The sequence below is a fragment of the Lynx canadensis genome, chromosome B2 (assembly GCF_007474595.2).
Source record: "Lynx canadensis isolate LIC74 chromosome B2, mLynCan4.pri.v2, whole genome shotgun sequence".
Classification (NCBI taxonomy): domain Eukaryota; kingdom Metazoa; phylum Chordata; class Mammalia; order Carnivora; family Felidae; genus Lynx; species Lynx canadensis.
In genome coordinates this window covers 3,361,504-3,379,859 of record NC_044307.1, presented here as the reverse complement: position 1 = coordinate 3,379,859, position 18,356 = coordinate 3,361,504, and positions in this window count along the sequence as shown.

Sequence of the window (18,356 nt, the reverse complement as noted above, 5' to 3'; positions counted from 1 at the left end):
ATTAGGGTATCACCTTGGTGGACCCGGCAGGGCACTGGCAGCCAATGAGACTCATTTCTCCCTTGAGCAGACGTTTCATGAGGGCTTACCTCAGCTGTTAGCCTCTGGGGCTCCACATTAGCTATGCGTCTTGGGGATTCAGTCACAGCCAAGACAGACCTAAGTCATACATCCTTGTATGGGGAGACAAAAACACAAAATCATAAACTAGGTAGTTTCAGAGATGATGGAAGTAAGCACTGATGGTTCAGGGGAAAGTGCTCTGAGGGATGATCTTGAGGTGAGCCTAAATAATGTGAAGAGTCAAGAAGGCCAAGAGTCCCAAGTCTTCAAGCAGAAGGAAGAGTAATGCCAATGACCCCAAGGCAACATTCCCTGGGTTACTCAAAGGGAAGATTAAGAGGAGCTAGTGTTTCTAATTTAGACAGAGAGGTAGAATTGACAGAATTTGGTGGAAAACTGAACGCAGATGATGATAAGGAAGGAGAGGTCCTTAGCTCTCTGGCTTGGGCAATTGTGCGGATGGTTGTGCTTTCTCCCAAGACTGGATATTCTTCACTAAAGCAGATTTGGGGAGAGAAATGATTAGGTTCTTGCCAGGTCCTGTGAGTTCTGAAATACTCATGGGATGTGCGAGTAGAGATACCAGTAAGGGATTATGGACGAAAATTGGAACTCAGGAGAGATGGCCCTCCAGAATAGAGAAAGTGCTTGTAATTGAAGCAAAGAGAAATAAACCACATGGGGTTGTACAACTCAATACTGGAGCCACCAGTGACGTGTGGTTATCAAGTATTTGAAATGTGCTATGAAATGAGATGTGCCAGAAGTGTAACATCTACATCAGGTTTCAAAAACTTAGTATGAGGCAAAGAGTGCAAAATGTCTCATTAATAATTTTTATACTAGGGTGCCTGGGTGGCTCAGTCGGTTGATCGCCGACTTCCGCTCAGGTCATGATCTTGGGGTTGACAGGTTCGAGCCCCGCGTCGGGCTCTGGGCTGACAGCTCAGAGCCTGGAACCTGTTTCCGATTCTGTGTCTCCCTCTCTCTCTGCCCCTCCCCTGCTCATGCTCTGTCTCTGTCTCACAAATAAATATAAAACATTGAAAAAAAATTAAAAAAAATAATTTTATATTGATTAGTTGTTGAACTGATAATATTTGGGATTTTTACTTGTTTCTGTTTGTGTGTGTTTTTTTAATTTAAGTTTATTTTTTGAGAGAGAGCGAGTGAGCAGGGGAGAAGCAGAGAGAGAGAGAGAGAGATTCTCAAGCAGGCTCTGCACCGGGCTCGAACTCACCATGAGATCACGACCTGAGCCAAATTAAGAGTTGGACGTTTAACCCACTGAGCTACCCAGGCGCCCCTGTTTCTGTTTGCTTTTGAATGTGACTACTAGAACATTTAAAATTATATGTACGATGCCTATTTATGTCGGATAGCACAGGTATAAGGTAATAATAGTTCTGAACCTCCTGGTGAGAAGGGGATCACATTTGTAGAAATATTTACATATAAGGTAAGAACGGTCACAGATCCAACCGTCCCCCACCCAGGCAAATTAGCTCGAGATAAGAAGCGGCCCAAGGACAGAACCTCAAAGAATATTCACAGAGAAAGAGAGAGAAAAGGTGAGGACACGAAGACCACTGGAGAGTTCCAGGAGAACTAGCTGGCGCTATCCAAATCCCAGGAAGAGATGGGGCGGGGTGGAGAGAATTTCAAAAACTGTAGCCCTCAGGAAGAAAAAATGTAGAAATTCCTATTGGATTTTACAACTTTAAGGAGATCACAGCGGCCTGAATAAAAGCAGTGTACGTGAGATGCCACACGCGAGTAGCCTGTCGTGGGCTGTGGGCTGAAGGAAGGTTGGGATCCACGCACATTTCTCCTTCCAGAATTTGGCAGTAGAGATCAGGACGAAAATGTGCCAATTTCTTGAGAGTGGAATCGGGGAATTTTACGCCAAAGAGAACTTTACGCCTGCGTGTACATTTTTTTCAGACCTCCGTCGCAAATACCATCTCCCTTCACAGGTCACTAAGAAACCAAGTAAAATCCACACTTTCTTTAATGTTTTAAGTCTCTTTTCAGCTATAGAAGGTCCTTTGCTTTTCTTTTTAAATGATTATTAATTAGCTAATATACTTTATTATTTAGAGCACTTTTAGATTAAAAAACAATTTTTGAGTGGAAAGTATATTGTTTCCGATAGACAACGTTACCCTTGCTCCTCCATAGTTTCCCCTATATATATATGTATATTTTAATTTTTTACAATGTTTATTCAGTGTCTGAGAGAGAGACACACACTGAATCCAAAGCAGGCTCCAGGCTCCGAGCTGTCATCATAGAGCCCCATGCGAGGCTTGAACCCAAGAACTGTGGGATCATGACCTGAGCCAAAGTCTGATGCTTACCTGACCCAGCCACCCAGGCGCCCCATCCCCTGTTAGCAACATTTGCCATTAGTCTGGCACATGCGTTACAATGGGTGAATCAATATTACGATTAGTGACTGAGGTCCATAGTTAACATTCGGGTTATATGTTCTATGGGTCTTGACAAATGTATAACAACATGTATCCACTACGCCAGAGTCATACAGAGTAGTGGTTCGTGCCAATGGACTTGGTCAAGGAGCTGGGTCTTTTATCCGACGTAATTTCCCACCTTGTGGATTTATGCAATTGCCTCTTTGTGGTGTCCCTTGACATGTTTCTTGACTTGCTCTATTTCCTGCCAACTGGTAGTTAGAGGCAGAGGTTCCCTTAGCTTCAGGTTCAAATACCTTAACAGTAAAATTTGGTAGGTATTGTGTGCCTCACCTTGAGGTACATAATGTCCACATTTCCCATGTTTAGCCATCAATATTAACGCTGATATATGAGCTCAAATGTCTATACTGTCATATACACACCTGATATATATAATCATATGTTGACACATAAAACTGATACACAAAATAATTTTAGACAATATCATTAAACGAGTAAACATAAGCACACACACAGTATTAATTCTCAAATGTGCATCTTAGAGAAAAATAGAAAGCATACTTTCAGACTCCTTGGAAGCTAACAAAAATGAGAATTTTGAACGGCTCATTCCTTGGGTTCTGCAGAAACTGCTCTTTAGTTTGAAAAGTCTACCCTTAACAACTCTTTAGTTACACAGCGTTAAAATAAATAATCTGTGCATTTAACATAAGGAGTAAGACAAAGCAAGGGAAGCTCTAAAGCAAACAAGAGAAAAGGATGGTAAAAGGAGACAGGGATTAGCTGGAATGTAGGAAATCTAGTTTGGCATTTGAAAAAAAAAAACCTAATTGCCAACATAAAAAAAAAACAAACAACGGAAGAGAAGAAAACACAAAGAAGGCAAATGGATCAGTGGATGTTACTGTCAAGATTTTGGAGATGTGGCGGGCTAATTTTTTGAAGGGTTAATTTGCGTCGGATTTTCCCGCGCTGCCCGCCCCATCCGTTGAAGGCAGGAGCCATATGTTACAGAACCTTCAGGAACCATATGTTACAGAACCTTCACCCTGGACCCCTGGGATGCAGGACGATTCGGCGTGCTGTGCCGAAAAGGAAGCTCCCATTCTAGGAAAGAGAAAAACAAACCAAGAACTTTATTTTTTAAATGAAAGTTTATTTAGCTAGTTATTTTAGAGAGAGGGAGAGAGAGAGAGAGAGAGAGAGAGAGAGAGAGAGAATCCCAAGTGGGCTCAGCGCCGTCAGTAACCGAGCGGGGCTCAATCCCACCAACCGTGAGATCACAACCTGAGCCAAAATCAAGAGTCAGGTGCTTACCCGACCGAGCCACCCAGGCGCCCTTAGACCAGTAACTTAAAAGCAGATTTCCTGGAGGCGTTTGCGAAGAAGCTAGAACAGGGAGTAGGAGACAGTGTGGGCGACATCCTAGCTATGCTGGTCTGAAGAAGGGAAATTTGAGTTGAGACCTAAGCACTTAGAAAAATGCCAAGCCTGGGGCAGGAGCGGGAAGGGAGGGGTCCTGGAAGGTGGACCAAGGGTCTCCCTGAGAAGCAGTAACAGGGTGCAGGTCCCAGCCAGGACCAGCCAGATGCTGAGACACTGCCACGGCCAAATCTCTGTGAAGCCCGAGTCTCAGGGAGACTTCCTGGGAAAGCCTTGTCCCCGCTTCTCAAAGTCACGTTCTTGATCTCGAGTCAAGAGGACACGCTCCAGATGTGGAATTACCACGTCTCCAGCCCGCTGCAGAGTTGTGGTCATCACTGCTCTCTGATCTGAGCCTCGGTGTGGTCCCCCGCGATGCCCATCTGTCATGGAGACTTCTTACACTTCTCGGAGGTTCCCCAGGCTGCGTCCTGCACTTTTCTCCCATAGGGCTCAGCCGGTGATCAAGAACCTTGGGGCGGAGCCAGTATTGTGGCTTCAGAATTGTAACCTTAATCTGTAGGTTCATGCCCGAAGCACTGATTTAGCACCCAGGCCCAGAGGACGGAGCCCGTGACCTGTACAGAAACTACAGCAACAGTAATTAACATTTACTGGTCTAGGCCCTGTTCTTGAGGCTGTCCGTGTGTTCATGCAGGCAACCTACGTAGAGGTAGCCTACGGTCTCCATTTTCCATGTGAGAAAGCTTACGGAAGTCCCTTGCCACTGACCTCAAGGCCCTCGTGGTCAAAAGGGAAACCAGATGGAGGCTATACATGGCTCTTTGGACCCTTCTTCCCCCATCCCCGGCCCACTTCCTCTTGGCCCCCTCGGCAACCACCTTTCCCGTGGCTGCCTGGACCTTGGGTCCCGCAGGCCGGCAGCCGAGGGCTCTTTCCCTTGCCATCTCCCTGAAGGCTTAGTGAGCTCAATCGCCCCTGAGTTCTGGAGGATTCCAAGTTTGCTTCCCACCCAAGTAGGGCTCTTGGTTAAGACAGGAACATCATTATTTCCTCCAAGTATAACACGCATCAAGTAGGGATTTTATCTAATTGGTATTTGGTGAAGGGAGAAATGCCATACGGGTAGTTAGAAGCCCCAAAGGGGAGAGTAATTTGAGACGAGTAAAGACTGGACAGTGAAGGAGAAGCTTGAGCCTGGGCTGGACAAACCCACCGGAATCCCTGTGTGTGGGAAGGAAGTGTGGTTGGGGGAGAGTCGGAGGGCTTGAGATGCAGGGGAGGGGGGGAGGGGGGTGCAGGCATCAGCCACTGGGCTTCCTGGGACTGTAGGTGGTTGGGGGCTGCCTCGGGGTCCTCCTTCATGGGCCCAGATGACGAGGAGGGCGCATCCTAAGGATGGTATTGTCGAGTGAGGTACACATTCAACAACATGCAGCATTATTTACAACACTCACGGAGTTCATTTACAAATAAGGAAATAGAAAAGCACACTTAACCAATAAAAATGTTTTCCTACTACGATCAATATAGGGCAACGCTGAGAGGAATCGAGTGGCGTCAAAGAGAGAGATCTGGGACACGGGAAAGAGGAAACACGGATGAAGACAGGGACAGATCCCGGCACAGCCCTGAGGCCCCACAGGGTCTCCCCCAGCCCTGCGCCAAGACCTTATGCCCCGGCCGCAGGACTCTGCTAAGGCTGGGACTTGGGGTTAATGTGGAACCTCACGCAGTTTCTTAGTAAAACAGGATAACGTTGCAATTTCAAAAATGCATTTTTACAATGTGGTTCCTCTTGGCTGAGAAAATCTGGTTCCCAGTGTATTTTGAGCACATCAGCAAATCGAGGGAGACGATAAAGCATCTCCCGCAGTGCTTAGTGAGGGCGCATCTCACAGCAGGGTTAATACGCCGGCCCACACCTTTCCCCATGGTCCTTCCAAACCTCTCTTTCCTTCCCTGTCTTTCTTCTCTTGATCCTGAGCCAACCCTCAGAGAATCCGAGAGGAGACAAATTTACACCTGCCACCTGACCATGCGGTGTCACTGTGAATAAAATAATGAAACGCTGTTATAATAAAAATAAAGTATAATATTCATAAAACAGGAAATGTATTTTTAGAAAGAATAATACACACTAAACAATAAGAAAACCCAGACTCGCCTGCGTGTGCTCCCGACACATTTCTCAGGCTGTTCCTCACACTTGGTACCTGCAAAGGAGAAAGTTTGCTTTTCCCAGACACACAGTGTTTTATTAACTTTGAATTGAGGCCCCAAAGACATTTGTAAAAGCCGCTTGGGCCCCTCATCTGTTTCTTGTTTGTTCTTGTGTGTCACGTGTAAGGGTGCTTTTTTGTAACATTTAGGGGTGTTTGTTTTCTTTCTGGGCTAGCACAGAGGCAGGCAGAGGGGGGCGAGGAGCTAAGGGAGGGACACGCAGGGCGGGTCCCTCGGACTGCAGGTGCAGGGAGCCGAGGGCGGCCCGGGAGGTGGGGGGGGGGGGGGGCGTCCCGCGAGCAAAAGTGGAGAATGCAGGCGTCGATCCCGCTACCTCTCGCATGCTAAGCGAGCGCTCTACCACTTGAGCTAATTCCCCCTGGCGCTTGCGTCGTTCAGCCTGTTTTATGACCTTGAGGCGAATTCCATTCCAGTCCCACTTTCTAGTTTCCAGGCGGTTCGGACCCTCGGGAAGCTGCACCGCAGGGGCGGAGCCGGAAGGGGGCTTCTAGAACACAGCCTGGGGCCCGGGAGGCGCCGACCTGCCCTGCGCGGGGCGGGGCGGGGCGGGGGGGGGGGGGGGGAGGGACAGGAGCAAAGGCCCGCGGGAAGCACCCCCCAACCCCCACCCCTCCTTCCCCTGCGCCCTGCGGTCGGAGCGGGGAGCACGGGGGTCCCTCTCTAGCATGCCTGCTCCGAGCCCTTGGAAGCGCTCCTGCACCCCACCCCACACCCAGGCGACAAACCCTAGCATCTTTCCACTTATTGTTCCTTCAAATAATTCATCTTTCATCTGTTACCTGAGCTATTCATGGCTTCTCCATTAGGAGGTGAGACCTGCTGTTACCTGTTTCTCCTGGAGTCTGGAGCGCTTGCTTTTCTACTGACTTTTAGACCACTGAGTCTAGAACTCTGTTTTTTAAAGAAGTAGCTGGCCTGGGGGACTCATTTATGGTGATTTATTTTACGGTGGTCCATATCGTGGTGCCGGTTTACAAAATATCAACACGATTGAAGCATAATTTATATGCAGTAAAATGCAGACATCTTAAGTGTGTAGTTCAATGAATTTTGACAAGGTATACGTGCATGTAACCATCACCACAATTAAAATATAGAACAGTTTCGCAATCCCTATCAAAATAACACCAGCATTCTTCACAGAGCTAGAACAAACAATTATAAATTTGTACGGATCCAGAAAAGACCCCAAATAGCCAAGGAAATGCTGAAAAAAAAAAAAAAAAAACAACTAGAGACATCACAATCCCGGACTTTAAGCTGTATTACAAAGCTGTAATCATTAAGACAGTATGGTACTGGCACAAAAACAGACACTGAGATCAACGGAACAGAACAGAGAACCCAGAAATGGACCCACAAACATATGGCCAACTAATCTTTGACAAAGCAGGACAGAATATCCAATGGCATAAAGACAGTCTCCTCAGCAAGTGGTGCTGGGAAAACTGGACAGCGACATGCAGAAGAATGAACCTGGACCACTTTCTTACACCAGACACAAAAATAACCTCAAAATGGATGAAAGACCTCAATGTAAGACAGGAAGCCATCAAAATCCTCAGGGAGGAAGCAGGCAAAAACCTCCTTGACCTTGGCCGCAGCAACTTCTTTCTCAACACGTCTCCGGAGGCAAGGGAAACAAAAGCAAAAATGAACTACTGGGACCTCATCAAAATAAAAAGCTTCTGCACAGCGAAGGAAACAATCAGCAAAACTAAAAGGCAACCAACGGAATAGAAGAAGATATTTGCATATGACATATCTGGTAAAGGGTTAGTATCCAAAATCTATAAAGAACTTACCAACTCAATACCCCAAACCCAAATAACCCAGTGAAGAAATGAGCAGAAGACATGAATAGACACTTTTCCAAAGAAGACATCCGGGTGGCCAACCAACACATGGACAAATGCTCCACATCACTTATCATCAGGGAAATACAAATCAAAACCACAATAAAATACCACCTCACACCTGTCAGAATGGCTAACGTTAACAACTCAGGCATCAACAGATGTTGGCAAGGATGCAGAGGAAGGGGAACCCTTTTGTATTGTTGGTGGGAATGCAAGCTGGTGCAGCCACTCTGGAAAACAGTATGGAGGTTCCTCAAAAAACAAAAAAAATAAAAATAGAACTACCCTACGGCCCCGGAATTGCATTACTAGGTATTTACCCAAGGGATACAGGTGTGCTGTTTCAAAGGGGCACATGCACCCCAATGTTTGTAGCAGTGCTACTGACAATAGCCAAAGCATGGAAAGAGCCCAAATGTCCATCGATGGATGAATGGATAAAGATGTAGTATATGTATACAATGGAGTATTACTTGGAAATCAAAAAGAATAAAATCTTGCCATTTGCAACTACGTGGATGGAACTGGAGGGTATTATGCTAAGTGAAATTAGTCAGAGAAAGACAAATATCATATTATTTCACTCATATGTGGAATTTCAGAAACAAAACAGATGAACCTAAGGGAAGGAAAGCAAAAATGATATAAAAACAGAGAGGGAGACAAACCGTGAGAGACTTAAATACAGAGAACAAACTGAGGGTTGCTGGTGGGCTGTTGGGTGGAGGGATGGGCTAAATGGGTGAGGGGCATTAAGGAAGGCACCTGTGGGATGAGCACTGGGTGTTATATGTAAGTGATGAATCACTAAATTCTATTCCTGAAATTATTATGACACTGTATGTTAACTAACTGGGAAAGAACAAAAGAATGAAAGAGAAAGAAGGAAGGAAGGAAGGAAGGAAGGAAGGAAGGAAGGAAGGAAGGAAGGAAGGAAAATTAAAAATAAAAAATAAAAAGAAAGGAGGAAAACAAAAAGATATAGAGCAGTTTCACTGTATGGGTTTTCTAGGGCTCTCTCATAACAAAATGCCAAAAACTGGATGGCTTAAAACAAACATTTATGGTCTTAGCTCTAGAGTCTAGAAGTCTGAAGTCAAGGTCTCCGTCAGGAGGTGCTCTCTCTCATGGCTCTCGGCAGAATCCTTCCTTGCCTCTCCAAGCTTCTGGTATTTGCCAGCAATCCTAGGAGTTGTCTCCCCAGTAGACGCCCCACTCCAGCCACCGGACCGTCTTCTGCTGATGTGCCTTCACATGGCCTCCCTCCTGGCATGTGTCTCTCCATGTCCAAATCTCCCCCTTTGGTAGGGACACGAGTCAGATCAGATTAGGGCTCACCTCAAGACCTCATTTTAACTCGATTACTTCTGGAACAACCCTATTTCCGAGTCAGGCCACATTTCCACACACCGAGGGGTAGGACTTCAACCCATGTCTTTTGGGGGAACTACAATTCAGCTCCAAATATCCATCATCTCAGAGTTCCCTCAGGACCCTTTGCCATGAACCTCCCACACACGCCTCCACTATAGCTGCGTGAGACCACTGGACTGATTTCTGTCAATGTGGATGAATTTTGTTCTTGAATTTCATACATTTTTTTCACCCCGCGTGTTTTGGAGGGTTCACCCGTATTATTGCACGTATCGGATGTACATTCTTTACCGCCGACTACTCTTCCGTTGTGTGAATATGCCTGAAACATTATTATTCACTTACCCGTGACAGACATTTGATGGACTAGTATGAATGAAAATTCATATAGAATGTTTTGGCAGGCATACGGTTTTATTTCACTTAAATATGTAGGAGGAGAATTGCCTGGTTATATCTTAAGCGTATGTTTCACTTCATCGTCAACTGTCAAATATTTTTCCAAATTGGGAGCTCAAATTTACACTGCAACCACCAGTGTGTGAGAGTTTCAATTTCCCCACATCCGGGCAATGTTTGATGTTGTCAGTCGTCTTTATATGTACGGGTTTTAATTTTCATTTGGATTCACTTTTCATTTCCCCGAAGATCAATGTTGCTGAACACCGTTCAGTGTGACTGTTGCTCATGCATGCGTCTCATTTTATGAAATTTGTGCTTGAATTTTTGTGCCCTTATGCTTTTTGGGTGTCTGTCCTTATATCACTGAGTGGGAAGAGTATGTTTTATATTTTCAATACAAGTCCTATGTTATAGTTTGTGTATATAATAAGTTCACATATAAAAGTACCTTAAATATTTTTCTCAGGTCTTTGTCTTGACTTTGCATTTTCTTAATATTGTGTTTTAGAAAGAAAACATCTAAGAGGTGCCTGGCTGGCTCAGTCAGGGAAGTATGTGACTCTTGTTCTCAGGGTTGTGGGTTTGAGCCCCAAGTTGGGCATAGAGATTTCTTAAAAAAAAAAAAAAAAAAAACTTAAAAAAAAGAAAGCAAACATTTAACAATTTTATGAAATCCAATTTATTTTTTTTAACGGCTCATGCTCTTTGGGTCCCTGATTAGAATGCTCTTTCTACATTAATTACATGCAGAGTTTTTTTCTTGTTTACTTCTACACATTTGATAGTTTTAGTGTTAAATTTCATGTACTGTACATGAATGATTTTGATTTTGTTTTTTGTATTAAGTGCAAGATAAGAATGGAGATTCATATTTTCCATACGTTTATCCAGTTGCTAAGGACCATGTTGGAAAAACCTTTCCTTTCTCCCATTAAATGACATTTTACGTCTGTCATAAATCAAGATGCGTAGGTCTGTTTCTGGACATTCTCTCCTTTCCCATTAATCTATGTAAGTATGGCAGTACTCCAGTATTTTGCTTACTATAGCTTTATAATATAAAATCTTGAAATCATGTGGTATAATTCCTCTACATTTGTTTTTCTTTTCCTAATTATTTTGGCTATTCTATGGTCTTCAGAATCAGCTTGTCAGTTTCTACAAAAACTCTTGCTACTGAGTTACTGATTAGTATTTAATTTTTTTTAATGTTTATTCATTTTTGAAAGACAGAGAGAGACAGAGCACAAGCAGGGGTGGGGGTGGAGAGAAAGGGGGACACAGAATCTGAAGCAGGCTTCAGGCTCTGAGCGGTCAGCACCAGAGCCCGACGCAGGGCTCGATCTCACGAACTGAGAGATCATGACCTGAGCTGAAGTCAGACGCTCAGCCAACTGAGCCACCCAGGTGCCCCTACTGGTTAGTATTTTGTTGAATTTCTAGATCAACTCAGAAAAAACTGACATCTTAGTAATACTGAATTTTCCAATTTTTGTAAATTTCTATGGTCAGGTCTTGTGCATCTTGTTAAATGTATCCCTAAGTATTTTACTGATTGTAATTGAAAATGCTCACTTAATGTTTCAATTCTTTGTTGCCAGTATATATATATAAATACAATTAATGTTTCTATATTATTGTTGTAATCTGTGACCTAAATTTACTTATAGATATAATGCTAACTTTTGTAGATTTATGAGGATTTTCTGTGTAGCTGATTATGTTGTGTGCAAATCAATATGGTTTTATGTCTTCTTTTAAAATATGTGTTATTCATTCATTCATTCATTCATTCACTCATTCATTCCAGTTTTGTTTTGTTTGGTTTTGTTTGGTTTGCACTGGTTGGGGCTTCCAGTAAAATGTAGAATGGACGTGGTGCGAACAGACATTTTTGCACCTATTTCTTGTTTACTGAGTTAAAAAGTCATATGGATGGTATATTTGGTCAAATATTTTTTCTGTATCAAATGAGATTATTATCTATATATTTTTGCCCTGTTAATATGTTACATTTGATTGACTTTTCAATACTGAAGAAAACTTTCATTCGTGAGACAATGTTTCCTAATTCATGGTGTATTATCCTTTTTATAGATTGCTGGATTTAATTCATTAATATTTTAAAAACAATTTTTGCCTCTATGTTAATGAGGGATATTGGCCTATAGGTTTCTCGTAAGGATTTTCTCTGCTTTTGGTGCCCAGGTTATGCTGTGCTTATAAAACAAAACAGAAAGCATTCCCTGATTTTCTCTCTGGAATATGTTCAGATTGGATTGACTGATATTCTTTTTTTTTCTAAAATTACTTAATTAAATATACCAGTGAACGAAAACATACCAAAAATATTAAATAGCTTAATATTTTTAAAAATACTCAGTGGCTTTGTGGAAAGTTTTAAATGTATGAGTTGAATAGCTTTAATAGTTACAGGGCTTTTCGATATTTCTGTTTCCTCTTGTGTATGTTTAAGTGAACTGTGTTTTAAGTAAACTGTATTTTTATTTTTTTTTTGTTTGCTTGTTCTTGTTGAGGTTTAGCTGACATATTGTATTAGTTTCAGACGTTCAACATAGTGGTTTGACATTTGTATATGTTGTGAAATGATCAGCACAATAAGTCTAGTTAGCATGCATAAATTGTGTTTTAAGGGGATTTTCCCATTTTGCCTAACCCTATAGTTTCTGGCAAAAAGTTTTTCATAATATTCCCAGTTACCTTAATATTATGCATAGATCCTTTCATCATTCTTTCTAATCTCAGTAGTGTCTCCAGTGATGTCCTCCTTTTAAAAAATATTTATTTATTTATTTATTATTTTTTTAAAAAATTTTTTAAAAATATTTATTTATTTTTGAGAGAGAGAGTGTGTGTGTGAGTCGGGGAGGGGCAGAGAGAGACAGGGAGACACAGAATCTGAAGCAGGCTCCAGGCTCTGAGCTGTCAGCACAGAGTTCAATGTGGGGCTCAAACTCACAAACTGTGAGATCATGACCTGAGCCAAAGTGGGATGCTTAACCAACTGAGCCACCCAGTTGCTCCAAGTGATGTCCTCTTCTGTTAACGAAAAATTTCATCCTCTCTTTTTTTATTGGCCTCTTTGTTTATTGACATTTTCAGAGAACCAGATTTTGTTTCATTAATTTTCTTTATCATTATTTTCAATGATAGCCAAACTATGGAGAGAGCCCAAATATCCATCGACTGACAAACAGATAAAGAAAATGTGATATATATATATATATATATATATGTATATATATATATGCATATGCATTTATATGTATACACACACACACACAATGGAATATATCTCAGCCATCAAAAAGAATGAAATCTTGCCATTTGCAATGACGTGGTTGGAGCTAGAATGTATTATGCTAAGTGAAATAAGTCAATCAGAGAAAAACATCATATGATCGCACTCGTATGTGGAATTTAAGAAACAAAACAGATGAACACATTGGGGGCGGGGGAGAAGAGAGGGAAACAAACCACAAGGGACTCTTAGGAATAGAGAGAACCATCTGAGGGTTCACGGAGGGAGATGGGGTGGGGGATGGGCTGGATGGGTGATGGGTACTAAGGAGGGCACCTGTTGGGATGAGCACTGGGTGTTGTATGTAAGTGATGAAAAACTGAATCCTGCTCCTGAAGCCAATATTGCACTGTATGTTAATTAACTGAAATTTAAATTAAAACAAACAGATAAATAGAATTTAAAAAGTTTTCTTTATTGCTTATTTTATATTTTATCAATTTCTGCTTCTTGTGCTTTCCTTCTTTGGATTTAATGTACTCTTCTTTGTCTAGCTTCTCAAGGTGAAATCTTTCATTATTGGTTTCAAACCTTTTTTCTTTTTTAATATAAGAACTTCCAACTCTAAATTTTCTTTTGTCATTACTTTTACTGCACTCCAAATTTTTTCCTAAAGTTGCATTTTTACTAACATTCAATTTCAAATGTTTTTTTTAACTTGCCTTGACATTGCTTCTTTGACCAATATTATTTAGATGTACGTTGTTTAATTTCAGACATATGGGGACTTTCCAGATACCTATTTGTTATTCTAATTTACTTTTGTTGAGACTGTGCTCTCTAGAATATCATTCATTTTACACCATAAAGACAGCATGTTATCTATTATCTATCTATCTATCTATCTATCTATCTATCTAATTTTCTTGTTTCCCTTCCCCATCTTAGTTGAGATCACCTGACTACATTATTAAGAAGTAACAGCTTCTTAACCCACCTAAGTCTCTGCAAGATTTCCCCCTTCAATGTTTTCTTCATAGGACCCAACTCCAAGGTGCTCTTTCAACTGCAAAGCTAGTTTTAAAACTCACTCCTTAGAAGTGTTGAATGACTGCCTACGGTTACCACCATAAAGTTAGTATTCTTTTGCCTTTATTATCTCAGCATTGAATATGTCTCCAGCATCATTTTCCTACTAGAATTCACACGTAACTACTTCTACCTCTTCAAAACAAGGGAAAACCAGTTGCTGAATCGACTCCAGGACTTGGCATTATTTCTACGTGCCTGAACCAGTCCCACCATCCCCACCAGTCCCTACACACTCTCCTTCACCCCTCGATGCATTCAGTGCCGGGGGAGGAGGGGGGGAGGTTTTTCTCAGAAGTCCGTGTGCTCCGTCAGTAGCTCCACTGTCTCATAATTGTGGTTTGCCTCAGTTTCTTCCTTATTAGGTTGCCACGTTCGTAGAGGGCAGGAATTCATACCCTCGTTCTGATCTGCATGCGTGGCATCATTCGCTGTTGATTTTGATCTACGCTGGCTACGAGACCCTTACTAGACGTGTGCTTTGCAAGTGCTGCCTCCCATTCTGTGCCCTTTTGACTCTCTTGTGCCCTGTGAGGCACAGAGGTTTTGACTTTGATGGAGTCCAGCTTTTCCTCATTTTTGTTTCTTTTCTCTCTGAGGCTTGTGATGTACACTCTGAGGACATCAGACCGAGACCAAGAGGAGAGGGGCTTGAATGTAGGAGCTGTTTTAGAGATATTTAGCGAGTTGAATGTCATAATCGTTTAGAGGTAATCAGACAGGGGTATTCATTTATGTTAATTAATCACATAATGGTGGAGCGAGAATGCCTGTTCATTTATAAATGTGCGAGGCAGCGATCAGAATCAACATTGTCTGGAAACCCCTCCCTCCCCCCCCAAAAAAACCAAGTTGATCCCAGGAAACCCAGATTGTGGGATCAGCTCAACAACAAAGAACCCCAGGCAGTCGTAGGAGTGCCTCAACCCAGGGTCAGAAGAGATGTGAAGGGTTTGGGGGATGGAGTTATTAATCCTGACAGTTTTAGGGCGAAAGTTGATAAGATCCTTCTAGGCCGGGATGGGGTGGATTTTTTAAAAAATATAATTTATTGCCAAATTGGCTAACATACAGTGCGTAAAGTGCGCTCTCGGTTTTGGGGGTAGATTGCTGTGGTTCATCGCTTCCATACAACACCGAGCGCTCATCCCAACAAGTGCCCTCCTCAATGCCCATCCCCCCACTCCCCCCCTCCCCTCCCCCGCCCCCCATCAACTCTCAGATTGTTCTCTGTATTTAAGAGTGCGACTTTGTAAAGCAGGTGAATCACTGGTGCAATCAGCAGGACTGGGTCGTGGGAGGACCACCAGGCGCTCGCGTACTTACCCAGGTTCACCTTTGGTCTGGTCCTTGAGTGGTGGGCCTGAACAAGTCAGAGTGAAGACCGTTGGAGCCTAGTCTGTGTCCCTGGGCTTGGGGTGGAGACTTTTCCTGTGCAGTGAGTCCTCGGCTTGTGCGGATTCTGAGTGTTTGTCCTCCCCCCTCAGGAGGAGGGACGCGCGGTCACGGTGAAAATCCGCATTGAATCTCCCAAAGGGTCTCCGGTACAAACAGGGAGGCGGGGAGAGCGGGGCGTCGGGGCGCGGAGCCGCGGGCCTCGCTCTGGTGGAGCCCAAAACTGCTGTCGCTGCCCCCTGGCCTTGCCCGGCGCCCCAGACTCTCTCCCGTCTCCCTCCGCGGGCCTAGGGCTGGGGCTGGGGGGGTGGGGGGTACAGAGTCTCTCTCACCGCCTCCCTACCGACCTGAGAGTGGGGCGTCCTCTGTCCAGGAGTTTCCGCGGGCGCCCTAGGCTGGAGGTGTCTTTTTCTCTTTCCTTCTTTCTTTCCTTCCTCCTTCCCTCCCTCCTTTCTTCCCTCTTTAACTCTCTCCTACCCTCCTTCCCTCCCTGCCTCCCTTCATTCCTTCCTGTCCTTCTTCCCTTCCCCCCTTCCCCTCCTTCTTTCCCTCCCTCCCCTTCCTTCTCCTTCCTTCCTTCCTTCCTTCCTTCCTTCCTTCCTTCCTTCCTTCTCCCTCCCTCCCTTCTTTCTCAGAACTCTCATTACTGTTACGACTGAAGCGTGGCTGACTCACAAGTTCCTATTAGTTTCAGGTGCACAACACGGTGATTCAACAACTCTGCATCACTCAGTGCTCCGCACGATGGGTGTGGTCACCATGCGACGTCGTCACAAGATCAATCACTATATTCCCCGCGCTGTACTTTTCATCTCCCTGACCTATTTATTTTATAGCTGGAAGTTCGTACCTCGTCATCCCCCTTTATGAATTTTGTCACCACCCACCCCATCCCTCTGCCAACCGCTTGTTTATTCTCTGGCTTTATGAGTCTGCTTCTATTGTTTGTTTGTTCTTTTGGTTTTTTTAGATTCCTCGTAGAAGTGAAGTCATATGGTATGACTCCCTCTCTTGACGTAACGCCCTCAACGTCCGTACACGTGGACACAAATGGCAAGGTCTCATTCTTTTATTTTATGGCTGAGGAGTATTCCCTTGGGTACATATACACCACGCCTTCTCTATCCACTCAGCTATGGCTAGACACGGGGGGGGGGGGGCTTCCACAACCGGGCTATTGTAGATAATGCTGCAGAAAACATAGGGGTGCGCATAACTTTTTAAATTGGTGTCCCCGTTTTCTGTGGGTAATAACCCAGTAGTGGAATTCCTGGAGCAGATGGCATTTCTACTTTTACTTTTTAAAAGAAGCTCCATATCGCTTTCCACAGTGACTGCACCAGTCGGCACTCTCGTCCACAGCGCACCAAGGTTCCCTTTCCTCACATCCCGGCCAGGCCAGCGTGTCTTGGGTTTGCTTTTCTGACAACTCAAAAATATTTGTTTCAATTTTGTTTTTTTTCAGGGTCCAAGGGGTTTGGCCCGCGAGCGCGCGAGGGGGGGTGGGGGAGGGGCGGGGTGACCCGTGGGGCTGGTGACCAAGTTCAAAGCTTGGAGGCCCGGAGAAGGAAGGGCTCTTCTCTGCGTCCTGTTCTTTCACGGGCCAAATTCTCAGGGAAACGTGGTGATAAGGACATGCAGCAAAATGCTGGGTTCTCTGGAGATTCTGGAACAGTCGTGGGATTCCGTCGCACGGGAGAACACACTTACCCGGCATCGCCCTCGCCCGTTTCCGCAGCGTTTACCTTTGCCCTCTTTCCCTTCCCCGGTTTGGGATTGGGCCTTTGGACCGGACAAAAGCAACAAACAGGGTACGCGTGTCCTCAACCCATTTCCTCCAAGCTCTCCTCCCTGTTTTCTTTCCTCTACCCGAGGCTAGGCCCACAGTCTATCCAGGAAGTGGAGGAAGTGGGGGGGGGAGAGGAGCGAGAGGAGGGAGAGGAGCGAGAGGAGGGAGAGGAGGGAGAGGAGCGAGAGGAGGGAGAGGAGGGAGAGGGGTAAGAGGGAGAGGAGGGAGAGGGGTAAGAGGAGGGAGAGGAGGAAGGGGGAGGAGGGGGGAGGGCAGGGAGAGGGTGAGGAAGGGCGGGCCCCACTGTCCAACGGGGAACATTCGGCCGTGCAGAGCGCGGACGCGGGCAGCAACAGGTGCGCAGGGCGCGAACGCGGGGCGCGGGCGCGAACGCGGGGCTGGTGGACGGGCTTCAGGAAGCGTCGCGGAAAGACAGGCCAGCCTGTGGGAAGTGAACTGGGGAGGCGTGAGGGCCAAGTCCAACAGCCTGACGAAGACTCGGGCCCCTGGCAGAAAGGTCCAGGCCCGAAGCCTCGCACCTGCCGTGAAAGCGAGGCGGCCGGTGGAGACGCCGTTATTTATTCGGTGATTCGCGGCAGGGCCACCGTGCCCGTCCGCGCGTCCTGCGCCGCGGTCCGGGCCCTGGGCTGCTCGACCCACCCCGTTACCCGGCCTCCCAGAAGCTTCCGGAACGGAATCCCAGTGAATTCCTGCGCCAGGAGCGGCCAGCCGGGCGGGGGGCACGTCAGGATCGTCTTCGGGTCAACCGCGTCCCACGCTGAGGTCCGCGGAGCTCCCTCGGTCGGAAGGAACCTCAAAGCTGAGTCTTTCTGGGCACAGGTGTCAATGAGCGTCACGTGTTTCGAGAAATGCGGTCACGAAGCATGCCATGGGACGTGTTTATCCAAAGTGACCTTTGCAAAGAGAAACGTGGGAGTGCTTTCCCGAATTAGGTAAAAAGGGGGGACGAGCTCAAGTTCTGCCTCTAGAAGGAAATGGGTGGAGAGCTCAGTGGGCCCTGCGTTCGAAGCCACGAGGCGCAGGCGGAGAGCGGGGGT